We start from the raw sequence: 15,650 nt of genomic DNA, 5'->3' as shown, positions 1-15,650 counted from the left end.
TATGACCAAAAGAAAACAAAAACATACAATGGAATAAAGACAGTCTATTCAAAAAGTGGGGGTGGGAAAATTAGACTGATATATGCAAAAAATAATGAAACTAGACCACTTACACTATACACAAGAATAAATTCAAAATGTGTTAAAGACCCCAAATTATAAAACCTTTGGGAGAATTTACTCCATAAGCAGTAAACTCTGACATAGTTATTTTTTTCTAATATATTGCCTCAGGCAAAAGAAACAAAAGAAAAAATTAAAACTAAATGTTTCTGCATAACAAAGAAACCCATCAATAAGCTATTGATTGGAAGAAGATATTCACCAATAATATATCTAATAAAGGGTTAATATCCAAAATTTATAAAGAACTCATAAAACTAAATACCAAATAAACAATCCAACTTAAAAATGGGCAGAAGACCTGAGTGAATACTTCTCCAAAAAAGGACATACAGATGGCCGACAGATATGTGAAAAGATGTTCAACATCACTAATCATCAGGAAAATACAAATTAAAACCACAAAGTGATATAAGTTCACACTTGTCAGACTAGCTATCATCAATAAGTAAACAAACAAAACCTATTGGAGAAAATGTGGAGAAAAGGGAACTGTCATACACATCTGGTTGGGTTTCAATTGGTGTAGTCATCATGGCAAACAGTATAGAGGCCCCTCAAAAACTTAAAAATAGAATTAACTTATGACCCAATAATTCCACTTCTAAATATTTATCTGATGAAATCCAAAATACTAATTCAAAAAAATACGTGCACTCCTATGTTCATTGCAGCATCATTTACAATACTCAAGATATGGAAACTACCTTACTTCCCATCAACAGATGACTGGATAAAGAAGAAGTGGTACATATATACAATGAAATATTACTAGGCCATAAAATTTCAATTGTAATTGAAATTTAAAAAAAAATATATGGTTAAAAGGCATTCTTTTAGAACTTAGAGATTACTTTCAAGATCTCTACCCTTTCCTGACCTTAGGATTTTCCCCTAGTGGCCATGATGTCATTAGGGAAACAGAAAGCAATCAGGTTTGTGGAATCTTGATTCTCTACTAATGATGCCAGGACGCCAAGACAAAGGAAGTAAGTTTTCCACCAGCACATGTGTGCTCAAGCCTCTGCTCAGACAAAACAGCTGTCAGGATTATCTTCCAGCTGTGCATGCTGCCCCCAGAATGGCCAGACATTGAGGGCACATATGGAGGACAGAAGATGGAACCTACATGTGCAATATATGCCCCCATTTGTAGAATTATGCCCTCAAAGATCTCATCCAGAGATTTTTTTAAAAGCTCACAGAACTGAAAAATTACCATTTAACATCTCCCTCTGACTCAAGTCTTTCAAATTCTTGATACTGGATATCCTGTTCTGACCCATGGTGTCCTCCATGAGGATGAGCAGGAGACAACGTGGTTTCCATGGGCTATACATGGCTATAGGACATTGAATGTTGCTCGTTGAAACTGAGGGGCTCTGAGTGTAAAACACAGAGTGTGAAGATTTGACATGCAAGAAAGTAAATCCATCAAATGTTTGATACTAATGATATGGTCAAATGGTCATTTGGATATGTGGGTTAAATTAAATTTATTACTAGTTTCAATAGGGTTTTTTTTCACTTTTTTAGCGTGTTTAGTAAAACATGATGTGAGTCTCATTACATTTCAGCTGGTTCCTACAGACTGCATTGATCTAGAACCTAAACAGCAAGACGAGCAGATAAATACCTAAAGGTCTTTTTAGGAACTCAACACAGAAAGGAAACTAATTCATGCTAGGGTAAAAGGGAATGAAGAATGTCACTAAGAAGGCAAAATGTTAGAAAGCCAAGTGGGAGAGAAATGCAAACAAATGAATGAGATGCAATAGAAAAAAAATGTGCCAGCAATTCAGCAATCTAGCATCATAAATGCAACCACGTAAGCACTAGAAGAAAACCTGGGCAATGTCCTCTGTTACCTGAGAGGACAAGAGAAGGTTTCTACTTATAACTAAGTCCATATGAAAATAAAATAAGAAGAAAAGATTGATAAATTGACTATGAGGGTCCTCAAGTCACGACATGGTTCCATTCTTATGACAGTGATGTAGCCCTAGTTTTGGTGTAAGTTGAAACAACCCTAGCTAAGTCACTTACCTGTCTTAACACAGTTGTAAAATCATAATAACTAAGGTGACCAATAGTCCTTCTTTAGGAAGGACAGTCCTTCTTTTGTAAGTTCCAACCTCCCTCAAAAAGTGTTCTCCTACATGTCCTGCTTTTTGATATTGGAAGACTCATCTATAAATATCCGTATTTGATCGATGCAGAGTTGATCCATTGTGTGTGATGTGACGTATTTGTATTTGACATGACAATTCTTCAAGGATAAGCACAGTGTGGCAAGAAGCAATTATGAGACACATGAGCTCCACAAGGGAGATCATGAGAAAGCATGCAATATATTGAGTGTGCAAATGGCTTTGTGTACTTCTTACTAAAACATGACACATACAACATTGTAGACTCATGATTATTTCTTTCTCAGGGAATATTCAATCATAGCAGGTAAGCACAATTCATGGTTTTTTTATTAATTTTAATGGGGTGACATTGATAAATCAGGATACATATGTTCAGAGAAAACATCTCCAGATTATTTGACATTTGATTATGTTGCATACCCCTCACCCAAAGTCAAATTGTCTTCTGTCACCTTCTATCTGGTTTTCTTTGTGCCCCTCCTCTCCTCCACCTCCTCTTTCTCATTCTTCCCCCCTTCATCCTCCACCCTGGTTACCATCACTTTCTTGTCCATGTCTCTGAGTCTCATTTTTATGTCTCATCTATGTATGAAGTCATATAGTTCTTGGTTTTTTCTGATTTCTTTATTTCACTCGTATAATGTTATCAAGGTCCATCCATGTTATTGTAAATGATTCGATGTCATCATTTCTTATGACTGAGTAGTATTCCATACTATATATGTACCAATTCATGTTTTATTAATTCATTATCTATTTAATAACTTCCAAATACATATAATTTAATTTACAAGTATTTTTCTGAAATTTGAGTTTGAAAGTGGAAATCTAACCTCAAACCATATATATTAATAATGCATTTTGATTAAATAGTTGCATAAAACATGTTTTTTTATTAGAAAATGATAAATACACTCCAAATTAGTGGTTTTGTTTGATATTTAGATTTGTTAATTTAGCTTCCGGGAAATTCGCCTACCATGATGTAACGTTTTCAGTTCCTAATGTGCTTGCATCGTTCATGTAGCTCTATATTTAATTTTTAATTTTTAATTTCATTAAGGGGTGGAAAAATCAAAAAAGAGTAAATGCCATCTCAATGGTAAATTGAAAGAGGAATTTCCATTTCTCATATCAACGAAAGGTACCATTATTTTCTGCAATATTTGCAGTGGAGAATTTTGTATTGCAGTTGAAGGCAGAGCAGCAATAATGAAACACATGATCACCAACAAACATAAGCAATCATTAGACACATCAGCTTCCAGTTGTAAAGTAACAAGTATTTTTTAAACTTAAAATTATTCTGAAGATGAAAAACAGTTGGCTGCAATGGAGGGAACATTTGCATTTCATACCATAATTCAAAAAGTTTTTGTAGTATGGATTGTACAACTAAATTATTGAAAAAGTTTCACAATGCAAAATTTTCATGTGCCAGGACAAAATGTGAGGCTATTTTGAAATCAGTATTTAAAAATTACTGTGACAAAATACTTACAGAAAACTTGGAAACAGCAGCATTTGTAATGATTTTATCTGATGCATCAAATAATAATGAAATTAACTTGTATGCAATAATAGTAAGATATTTTAATGTTACCAAGGGCATTCAAGTAAAAATTTTAAATTTAGAACCCATTGAGGGAGAAACTTCTAAAATTTTGTCAACCCATCTATACAGAGTAATAAATGAAAAAAATTTGAAATCCAGAGTTGTTGCACTAACAGCTGATAATACAAGTACAAATTGAGGTGGGCGAAGACGCAAAGGGGTGAATAATGTATATGTAAAGTTACAAGAATTACTCCAAAAGAAAATACTAGGAATTGGTTGTAATGCACATATTTTGTCAAATGCAATCAACATAGCATCATTTGCCATGCCAATTGATGTAGAAGTAATATAACTACAACTTATTTTCATTTTAGTCATTTTACCATTCATGTTGCTACTTTAAAACAATTTAGTGAAGAATCAAATGTTGAATACAAAAACTTTTAGGGTATTCAAAAGTTAGAAGGCTTGCTCTAACACCTGCTATAGAGCGAGTTCTACAATTATTTGGGCCTCTTCGTTCATATTTTTAAACTTTACACAAATATCCTAAAATCCTGGAAATGTTTTTCAATAATAAAATATCTGAGATATTAATGTATTTTGTACATAATAAAACATCTATTTTTCACAAAAGAATTCAAAAGATTGAAGGTGAACACATTTCAGCTACAAAAGTTAGACTTATTTTGAATAATTTTATCCTTCAATATAAATCTCATTTTGAATAAAAATTTCTTCTTTTAATTAGAAAAAGAAAATTGTCAGACTTAGAGGAATCAAATCTGGGCATAATAAAAAAGTTTATCAAAGAAGTGCAGAATTTTTACCACACATGTTTTCAATATATCGAAGAATGGTCTGAAACAAACATCATGGAAAACAACAGTTTCAAATGGTGTTTTTTTACTTCATTGAAAGTATATTGGACAGATATTGAATTTTTTTAATAATTTTATTTTTTTAATGGGGTGACATCAATAAATCAGGATACATATATTCAAAGATAACAAGGCCAGGTTATCTTGTCGTTCAATTATGTTGCATACCCATCACCCAAAGTCAGATTGTCCTCTGTCACCTTCTATCTTGTTTTCTTTGTGCCCCTCCCCCTCCCCCTTTCCCTCTCCCATTCCCCACTCGCCCCCGTAACCACCACACTCTTATCAATGTCTCTTAGTTTCACTTTTATGTCCCACCTACGTATGGAATAATGCAGTTCCTGGTTATTTCTGATTTACTTATTTTGCTTCGTATCATGTTATCAAGATCCATTTTGCTGTAAATGTTCTGATGTCATCATTTCTTATGGCTCAGTAGTATTCCATAGTGTATATGTGCCACATCTTCTTTATCCAGTCATCTATTGATGGGCTTTTTGGTTGTTTCCATGTCCTGGCCACTGTGAACAATGCTGCAATAAACATGGGGCTGCATGTTTCTCTACATATCAATGTTTCTGAGTTTTGGGGGTATATACCCAGTAGAGGGATTGCTGGGTCATAAGGTAGTTCTATTTCCAGTTTTTTGAGGAACCACCATACTTTCTTCCATAATGGTTGTACTACTTTACATTCCCACCAACAGTGGGTGAGGTTTCCTGTTTGTCCACAGCTTCTCCAACATTTGCTATTACCTGTCTTGCTAATAATAGCTAATCAGAAAGGTGTGAGGTGGTATCTCATTGCAGTTTTGATTTGCATTTCTCTAATAGCTAAAGAAGATGAGCATCTTTTCATATATCTGTTGGACATTTGTACTTCTTCCTGGGAGAAGTGTCTGTTCATATCCTCTTCCCATTTTTTTATTGGACTGTTTGTTTGTTTGTTGTTGAGTTTTATGAGTTCTTTGTATATTTTGGATATTAGGCCCTTATCTGAGCTGTTGTTTGAAAATATCATTTTCCATTTAGTTGGCTTTCTGTTTATTTTGTTATCAGTTTCTCTTGCTGAGCAAAAACTTCTTAGTCTGATGTAGTCCCATTCATTAATTTTTGCTTTCACTTCACTTGCCTGTGGAGTCAAATTCATAAAACGCTCTTTAAAATCCAGGTCCATGAGTTGAGTACCTATGTCTTCTTCTATGTACTTAATTGTTTCAGGTCTTATGTTTAGATCTTTGATCCATTTTGAGTTAATTTTTGTACAGGGGGAGAGACTGTAGTCCAGTTTCATTCTTTTGCATGTGGCTTTCCAGTTTTCCCAGCACCATTTATTGAAGAGGCTTTCTTTTCTCTATTGTGTGTTGTTGGCCCCTTTATCAAAAATTATTTGACTATATATATGTGGTTTTATTTCTGGACTTTCTATTCTGTTCCATTGGTCTGAGTGTCTATTTTTCTGCCAATACCATGCTGTTTTGATTGTTGTGGCCCTATAATAGAGTTTGAAGTCAGGTATTGTAATGCCCCCAGCTTCATTCTTTTTCTTTAGGATTTCTTTGGCTATTCGGGGTTTTTTATAGTTCCATATAAATCTGATGATTTTTTGCTCTATTTCTTTAAAAAATGTCATTGGAACTTTGATGGGAATTGCATTAAATCTGTATATCGCTTTGGGTAATATAGCCATCTTGATTATATTTATTCTTCCTAGCCAAGAACAAGGTATATTCTTCCATCTCATTATATCTTTTCGATTTCCCTTAACAATGGTTTATAGTTTTCATTATATAAGTCCTTCACATTCTTTGTTATGTTTATTCCTAAGTATTTTTTTTGTTGTTGTTGTTGCAATCGTAAAGGGGATTATTCTTTTGAGTTCCTTCTCAGTTGTTTCATTGTTGGCATATAGAAAGGCTATTGACTTCTGTAGGTTAATTTTGTATCCTGCGACCTTACTGTATTGGCGTATTGTTTCTAGTAGTCTTTTTGTGGATTCTTTGGGGTTTTCGATGTATAGGATCATATCATCTGCAAAAAGAAATACCTTTACTTCTTCTTTTCTGATATGGATGCCTTTTATTTCTTTGTATTGTCTGATTGCTCTGGCTAGAACCTATAGTACCACATTAAATAAGAGTGGAGAGAGTGGACAACCCTGTCTTGTTCCTGATTTAAGGGGGAAAGCCTTCAGTTTAGTGCCATTTAATATGATGTTAGCTGATGGTTTATCATATATGGCCTTTATCATGTTGAGATATTTTCCTTCTACACCCATTTTGCTGACAGTCTTAAACATAAAATTGTGTTGTATTTTATTGAAAGCCTTTTCTGCGTCTATTGATAAGATCATGTGGTTTTTGTTCTTTGTTTTGTTGATATGGTGTATTATGTTAAACGTTTTAAGTATGTTGAACCATCCTTGAGATTCTGGGATGAATCCCACTTGATCATGATGTATTATTTTTTAATATGTTGTTGTATTCGATTTGCTAGTATTTTGTTTAGTATTTTAGCATCTGTATTCATTAGAGATATTGGTCTGTAGTTTTCTTTTTTTGTGCCATCCTTGCCTGGTTTTGGTATGAGGGTTATGTTGGCCTCATAAAATGTGTTTGGAAGTATTGCTTCTTCATGAATTTTTTGGAAGACTTTGAGTAGAATAAAAACCAAGTCTTCTTTGAATGTTTGATAAAATTCGCTGGTATAGCCGTCAGGGCCTGGACTTTTATTTTTGGGGAGCTTTTTAATGTTTTTTTCTATTACTTCTCTACTAATAGGTCTGTTTAGGCTTTCTGCTTCTTCTTGACTCAGTCTAGGAAGTTTGTATTGTTCTAGGAATTTATCCATTTCTTCTAGGTTGTTGAATTTAGTGGTATAAAGTTATTCATAGTATACTACAATAATTCTTTGTATATCTACAGTGTCCCTGGTGATTTCTCCTCTTTCATTTTGGATTTTTTTTTTATTATTTATTTATTTATTTATTTTTTAATAAATTTTTATTAATGGTAATGGGATGATATTAATAAATCAGGGTACATATATTCAAAGAAAATGTCTAGGTTATTTTGTCATCAAATTATGTTGCAAACCCCTCGCCCAAAGTCAGATTGTCCTCCGTCACCCTCTATCTAGTTCTCTGTGCCCCTCCCCCTCCCCCTAACTCTCTCCCTCCCTCCCTCCCATGTCCTCCCTCCCCCCCCCACCCTTGGTAACCACCACACTCTTGTCCATGTCTCTTAGTCTCATTTTTATGTTCCACCAATGTATGGAATCATGTAGTTCTTGTTTTTTTCTGATTTACTTATTTCACTCCTTATAATGTTATCAAGATCCCACCATTTTGCTGTAAATGATCTGATGTCATCATTTCTTATGGCTGAGTAGTATTCCATAGTGTATATGTGCCACATCTTCTTTATCCAGTCTTCTATTGAAGGGCTTTTTGGTTGTTTCCATGTCTTGGCCACTGTGAACAGTGCTGCAATGAACATGGGGCTACATGTGTCTTCACGTATCAATGTTTCTGAGGTTTTGGGGTATATACCCAGTAGAGGGATTGCTGGGTCATAAGGTAGTTCTATTTGCAGTTTTTTGAGGAACCACCATACTTTCCTCCATAATGGTTGTACTACTTTACAGTCCCACCAACAGTGAATGAGGGTTCCTTTTTCTCCACAGCCTCTCCAACATTTGCTATTACCCGTCTTGTTGATAATTGCTAATCTAACAGGAGTGAGGTGGTATCTCATTGTAGTTTTGATTTGCATTTCTCTAATAACTAATGAAGCTGAGCATCTTTTCATATATCTGTTGGCCATTTGTATCTCTTCCTGGGAGAAGTGTCTGTTCATGTCCTCTTCCCATTTTTTTTATTGGATTGTTTGTTTGTTTGTTGTTGAGTTTTATGAGTTCTTTGTAAATTTTGGATATTAGGCCCTTATCTGAGCTGTCGTTTGAAAATATCAGTTCCCATATAGTTGGCTGTCTGTTTATTTTGATATCAGTTTCTCTTGCTGAGCAAAAACTTTTAATTCTGATGTAGTCCCATTCATTTATCTTTGCCTTCACTTCTCTTGCCATTGGAGTCAAGTTCATAAAATGTTCTTTAAAACCCAGGTCCATGATTTTAGTACCTATGTCTTCTTCTATGTACTTTATTGTTTCAGGTCTTATATTTAGGTCTTTGATCCATTTTGAATTAATTTTAGTACACGGGGACAGGCTGTAGTCGAGTTTCATTCTTTTGCACGTGGCTTTCCAGTTTTCCCAACACCATTTGTTGAAGAGGCTTTCTATTATATGATTTCTTTCTCTTTTTTCCTTGGTAAGTCTTGCCAGGGGTTTTTCAATTTTGTTGATCTATTCAAAGAACCAGCTCCTTGTTCTATTAATTTTTTCTATAGTTTTTCTGTTCTCTAATTCATTTATTTCTACTCTGATTTTTATTATCTTCTTTCTTCGGCTGGTTTTGGGTTTTCTTTTTTCTTCTTTTTCTAGTTCCTTAAGGTGGGAAGTTAAGTGGTTCACTTGGGCTCTCTCTTGTTTGTTCATACAGGCCTGAAGTGATATGAACTTCCCTCTTATCACTGCTTTTGCTGCATCCCATAGATTCTGCTATGTCGTACTGTCATTTTCATTAGTCTGTATATATCTTTTGATCTCTGCACTTATTTCTTCTTTGACCCATTCATTTTTTAAGAGTGTGTTGTTTAGTTTCCACATTTTTGTGGGATGTTTTCCTCTTTTTTGCAGTTGAATTCTAGTTTCAAGGCATTATGATCAGAAAATATTCTTGGTACAACTTCGATTTCTCTGAATTTGTTGATGTTGTTTTTGTGGCCCAACATATGGTCAATTTTTGAGAATGATCCATGTACACTGGAGAAAAATGTATACTCAGTCACTTTGGGATGAAATGTCCTGTAGATGTCTATCATATCCAGGTGCTCTAGTGTTTTGTTTAAGGCCACTATGTCTTTGTTGATTCTCTGTTTGGATGACCGATCTAGAGTCGGCAGCGGTGTATTGAGATCTCCAAGTATGATTGTATTTTTTTCAGTTTTTGTTTTAAGATCAATAAGTAGCTGTCTTATATATTTTGGTGCTCCTTGGTTTGGTGCATATATATTAAGAATTGTTATGTCTTCTTGATTCAGTGTCCCTTCAGCCATTATGAAATGGCCATTTTTGTCTCTGAGTACTTTTCCTGTCTTGTAGTCAGCATTATCCAATATGAGTATTGCTACACCTGCATTTTTTTGGATGTTATTTGCTTGGAGTATTGTTTTCCATCCTTTCACTTTGAATTTGTTTTTATCCTCGTTACTTAGATGAGTTTCCTGTAGGCAGCATATAGTTGGATTTTCTTTTTTAATCCATTCTGCTACACTGTGCCTTTTTATTGGTGAGTTTAATCCGTTTACATTTACAGTAATTATTGACATTTGTGAGTTCCCTATTGCCATTTTATATATTACTTTCTGTTAGTTTTGTGTCTTGTTGGATCCTTCTCTTTCGTTTTTCTATCTTTTGTTTTTATTTGGTTGTATTCCATACATCTTTCCTCTGTTGCTATCTCTTTTATCTCATGTGCTTCTGTGGTGGTTTTTTCAATGGTGGTTACCTTTGAGTGATGAAAAGGGTCCCTACCCTGTTCATTGTAGCGAACTATTTTGTGAGTACTTTTGCACTCCATCGTCCTTTGCTACTGTTAATCTCCATCTTCTCCCCCTCTTTCTTTTTGCTGTTGTCACAGTTTAAATTTGGTTTTATTGTGTTCTTCTTGGAGCTTTTACTTGTGACTCTGTTGTGTTTTTTTTTGTTCTTTGTATCTAATTGGAGAACCTCCTTTAGTAATTTCTGGAATGGGGGTTTTCTGATAATAAATTCCCTCATCTTTTCTGTATCTGTGAATGTTTTTATTTCTTCTTCATATTTGAAGGGTAGCTTTGATGGGTATAGTATTCGTGGCTGAAATTTCCTCTCTTTCAGGACTTTAAATATTGGGGACCACACTCTTCTAGCTTGTAGAGTTTCTGCTGAGAAATCTGATGAGAATCTAATGGGCCTTCCTTTATATGTTGTATTCTTCTGTTCCCTGGCTGCCTTGAGAATTTTTTCTTTGTTGTTGGTTTGTGTCAATTTCATTATGATATTCCTTGGAGTAGGTTTGTTGGGGTTATGAAAACTCGGAGTTCTGTTTGCTTCTTGAACTTGAGGCTTTAGTTCTTTCCACAGGCTTGGAAGTTCTCATCTATTATTTGTTTGAGTATGTTCTCCATTCCATTTTCTCTCTCTTCTCCCTCTGATATACCTATTATTCTTATGTTATTCTTTTTGATGGAGTCAGATAATTCTTGTAGGGCTATCTCATTTTTTAAAATTTTTGAGTCTCTTTCTTCGTCTCTCTGTTGTGCCTCAAGTTGCTTGTCTTCTATTTCACTAATCCTCTCTTCTATCTGACCTGTTCTATTAGCTAAGCTTGTTACTTCGTTTTTCAGCTCGTGAATTGAGTTTTTCATCTCTGTTTGATTTGTTTTTATAGTTTCAATTTCCTTGGACATATATTCTTTGTGTTCATTGAGTTGTTTTCTGAGCTCCCTAAATTGTCTTTCTGTGTTTTCTTGTATATCTTGGAGGATTTTTAGGATTTCCATCTTGAATTCTCTGTCATTTAGCGCCAAGGATTCTAATATATGAAATTTTTTCTCCATAGATTTTTCCTCATCTAGCTGTGTTACCTCTCTTTCTTTTGTATCCATGATATTAGATTTTCTCTTTCTTAATGGCATCTGAGGGTGGTTTTGTTGATAGTATTAATGAGATTTAATAAAGAATAAAAAGTTGAAAAAATAAAAAATCAAAAAGAGTTGTTTTTTTAAAAAAAATTAATAATGAAATAAAGAAAAATAAAATAAAATAAAATTTTTTAAAAAGGAAATTATTCCCCCCTCCTTTTTTCCTCTCCTCTCCTCTCCCCTCTTTCTTGAGAAAATCTTGTGGTGAACTGTGAATTATAACAAACAATACCTGTAATGGAGGGCCTGAATTGGGATAAAGTAATAAAGGGGAAAAAAAAACAAAAAAAAAGAAAAGAAAAAAGAAGGGGGTATGGACCCACAAAAAGCAAATAAGAAAAAAATTTAGGTCAAGAATAAAATGATTTGCTTTTAGTTGTTGGTTGTCTAAGAATGGTGATGAGAGGAATAAGAGGAAAACAGAAAAATGGGTGGACAAATTAAAAAATTACTATTGTATTTAATGGAACAAGAACTAGATAAAATGGAGAGCCAGGGATGGGAGCACTGCTAGTGAGCTAAAAAGGTGAAGTAAAAACCCCCCAAATGCCACAAACATAAGTTTGAGTCCCAGATAAGATAATTTGTTTGTTATTGAGGTTTGAGTGAGAGGAGATGTAAAGGAGAAAGGAAGAAACTAATATAGAGGGAGAAAAGAAAGAGAGGGAGAGAAAAAAAGAGAAAACCACTAAAAGAATAAAAAAGAAAAAAGAGCAGAGAGAGAGAGAGAGAGTTAAGGGTTTTGGAGTGCAACCCTCATAGAGAGAAAGGAAGAGGATAGAAAAGATAATGGGAGATGTAACACTTATGGGTAGTGTAGTTCAAGGAGAGGAGAGAGTAAGACCAGCAGAGTTAATCGGCCAAATTGGAGGAGGAAAAAATATATCAAGAATGAAGATAAGAGAAACAAATGAACAAATATAATAAAATGGGATAGATTATAAAGTCTGCAGATTATTCTTGATTTTGAGAGGTTATCTTCTTGCTTTTTCTTTTCTCTCCCTCTTCCTGGTTGGTGACTCTGTTCCCCGGGTTCTGCCCCTTTGGCATGCTCAAGTAGAGGTTTGCAGTTGATAACTCTCTATGGCGATGTCATGTATTGTGCTTCAGTGTCGTTGGCAGTCGAGGCTCATTAGCATTTATAGGCTCTGACAGTGAGAGAGTCCGTGTTCCTGGAGCCTTTCTCCTAGTCTTTCCTTCTTCAATTAGTAGCCTGATAATCCAGCTATGGGGTTGCTGCTGTCTCTGCCTGGATAGTAAGAGGCTCAAAGAGCTGGCAACTCCCCACTCTATTTCCACTCAGCACAGGGCTCTGGGTAAGGCTCAGTCAGTCAGAGCTGCTAGCATAATCAGGCAGGGTTTCCGCCCACTCAAAGACCTCTGGCTCTGCCACTCTGTACGGTAACACAAGCGGGTGCCCACTTCCGGGGCACTTGCAGGAAACTCTCACTCACTATCTGCGCATGCAGACCAGGATATCCGGCCAGCAGTCTCACGCTCTGAGTGAAACCCCCAACCATATGGAAAAGTTGCAGCCTTGGAATTGGCTCTCGCTTCGTCCCCGTGTGTGGCTTTTGCAAGGTGCTGGGGCAGCCCAAGATTCCACTTTGGCCCACACAAAGGCCCCTGACTCTGCCCCTCTGTGCGATAACACGGGCGCGCACTTCCGAGGCACTCAGAGGAATCTTTCGTTCACTATCTGCACGCGCAGACCAGGATATGAGGCCGGCCGCGTTTCCCTCTGAGTGAAACCCCCTCCAGCACGGAAAATTTCCACCAGTGGAATTAGTTCTCGCTCCCTCCCATGTGCAGCTTTCCCAGGGCGCTGGGGCTGCCCAAAGATTCTGCTTTCGGCCCACAGAAAGGCCTCTCTGTGGGGTAACACGGGCACCCACTCCCGGGGCTTAGGAAGAAATCTCTTGCCCACTAACTGCGTGCCGACCAGGAGATTGGGTAAAATGGCTGCCCCGCTTGTCTTTCTTTGTTTGGGTTTGGCGCGAGTGTTAGCTTGTATTGCCCGGGTTGCCACAGGATCAGTTTTTCCTTGGCTTGGATCTCTGTGCCACAGCCTGGTTTGGCCGTTTCTGCCACAGCCTGGATCTATTTACCCCCTTTGCCTGCCTCAGTTTCTATATTCACAGTTCCCAGAGAAAGCCACCCTGTTTAGGTTAGTGAGGAAGGCGGAGCATTTCTTACTCCCTATTTCCTTCGGGGTTTGGTTATATATTTAGCCAATTTTTCACTCGAGCATACCTTCGGGTGTATTGCGAAGCATCTGGAGGCTCCAAGTATAGGTTTTTCTGTTTCTGGTTGAAGATCTTGTTGAGTTTTCGGGGAGATTTATCGGTATCGCTTCCTACCCCGCCATTACTCTGACATCATCCTTTTGAATCTTTTTTTAATAAATAAATTTTTATTAATGTTAATGGGGGTGACATCAATAAATCAGGGTACATATATTCAAAGAAAACCTGTACAGGTTATCTTGTCATTCAATTATGTTGCATACCCATCACCCAAATTCAGATTGTCCTCTGTCACCCTCTATCTACTTTTCTTTATGCCCCTCTCCTCCTCTTCCCCTCTCCCTCCTTCCTTTCCACGCCTCCCCCTCCCCACACCCCTGGTAACCACCACACTCGTGTCCATGTCTCTTAGTCTCGTTTTTATGTCCCACCAATGTATGGAATCATGTAGTTCTTGTTTTTTTCTGATTTACTTATTTCACTTTGTATAATATTATCAAGATCCCACCATTTTGTTGTAAATGATCTGATGTCATCATTTCTTATGGTTGAGTAGTATTCCATAGTGTATATGTGCCACATCTTCTTTATCCAGTTTTCTATTGAAGGGCTTTTTGGTTGTTTTTATGCCTTGGCCACTGTGAACAATGCTGCAATGAACATGGGGCTGCGTGTGTCTTTCCTTATCAATGTTTCTGAGTTTTGGGGGTATATACCCAGTAGAAGGATTGCTGGGTCATAAGGTAGTTCTATTTTCAGATTTTTGAGGAACCACTATACTTTCTTCCATAATGGTTGTACTACTTTACATTCCCACCAACAGTGTATGAGTGTTCCTTTTTCCCCACAGCCTCTCCAACATTTGCTATTGCCTGTCCTGTTGATAGTAGCTAATCTAACAGGTGTGAGGTGGTATCTCATTGTAGTTTCGATTTATATTTCTCTAATAACTAATGAAGATGAGCATGTTTTCATATACTGTTGGCCATTTGTATTTCTTCCTGGGAGAAGTGTCTGTTCCTGTCCTCTTCCCATTTTTTTATTGGATTGTTTGTTTGTTTGTTCTTGAGTTTTATGAGTTCTTTATACATTTTGGATATTAGGCCCTTGTCTGAGCTGTTGTTTGAAAATATCATTTTTAATTTAGTTGGCTGTCTGTTTATTTTGTTATCAGTTTCTCTTGCTGAGCAAAAACTTTTTAGTCTGATGTAGTCCCATTCATTTATCTTTGCCTTCATTTCTCTTGCCATTGGAGTCAAGTTCATAAAATATTCTTTAATACCCAGGTCCATGAGTTTAGTACCTATATCTTCTTCTATGTACTTTATTTTTTCAGGTCTTATATTTAGGTCTTTGATCCATTTTGAATTAATTTTAGTACATGGGACAAGCTGTAGTCTAGTTTTATTCTTTTGCATGTGGCTTTCTAGTTTTCCCAGCACCATTTGTTGAAGAGGCTTTCTTTTCTCCATTGTGTGTTGTTGGCCCCTTTATCAAAAATTATTTGACCATATATGTGTGGTTTTATTTTTGGAATTTCTATTCTGTTCCATTAGTATGAGTGTCTATTTTTCTGCCAATACCATGCTGTTTTGATTGTCGTGGCCATATAATAAAATTTGAAGTCAGATATTGTAATGCCCCCAGCTTCATTCTTTTTCCTTAGGATTGCTTTGGCTATTTGGGGTTCTTTATAATTCCATATAAATCTGATGACTTTTTGTTCCACTGTTTTAAAAAATGTCATAGAAATTTTGATGGGTATTGCATTAAATTTATAAATTGCTTTTGGTAATATGGCCATTTTGATTATATTTATTCTTCCTATCGAAGAACAAGGAATATTTTTACATCTCATTGTACCTTTTTCGATTTTCCTTAACAATG

This window comes from Saccopteryx bilineata, chromosome 1 (genome assembly GCF_036850765.1).
Source record: "Saccopteryx bilineata isolate mSacBil1 chromosome 1, mSacBil1_pri_phased_curated, whole genome shotgun sequence".
Classification (NCBI taxonomy): Eukaryota; Metazoa; Chordata; class Mammalia; order Chiroptera; family Emballonuridae; genus Saccopteryx; species Saccopteryx bilineata.
This window is presented reverse-complemented; position numbering follows the sequence as displayed.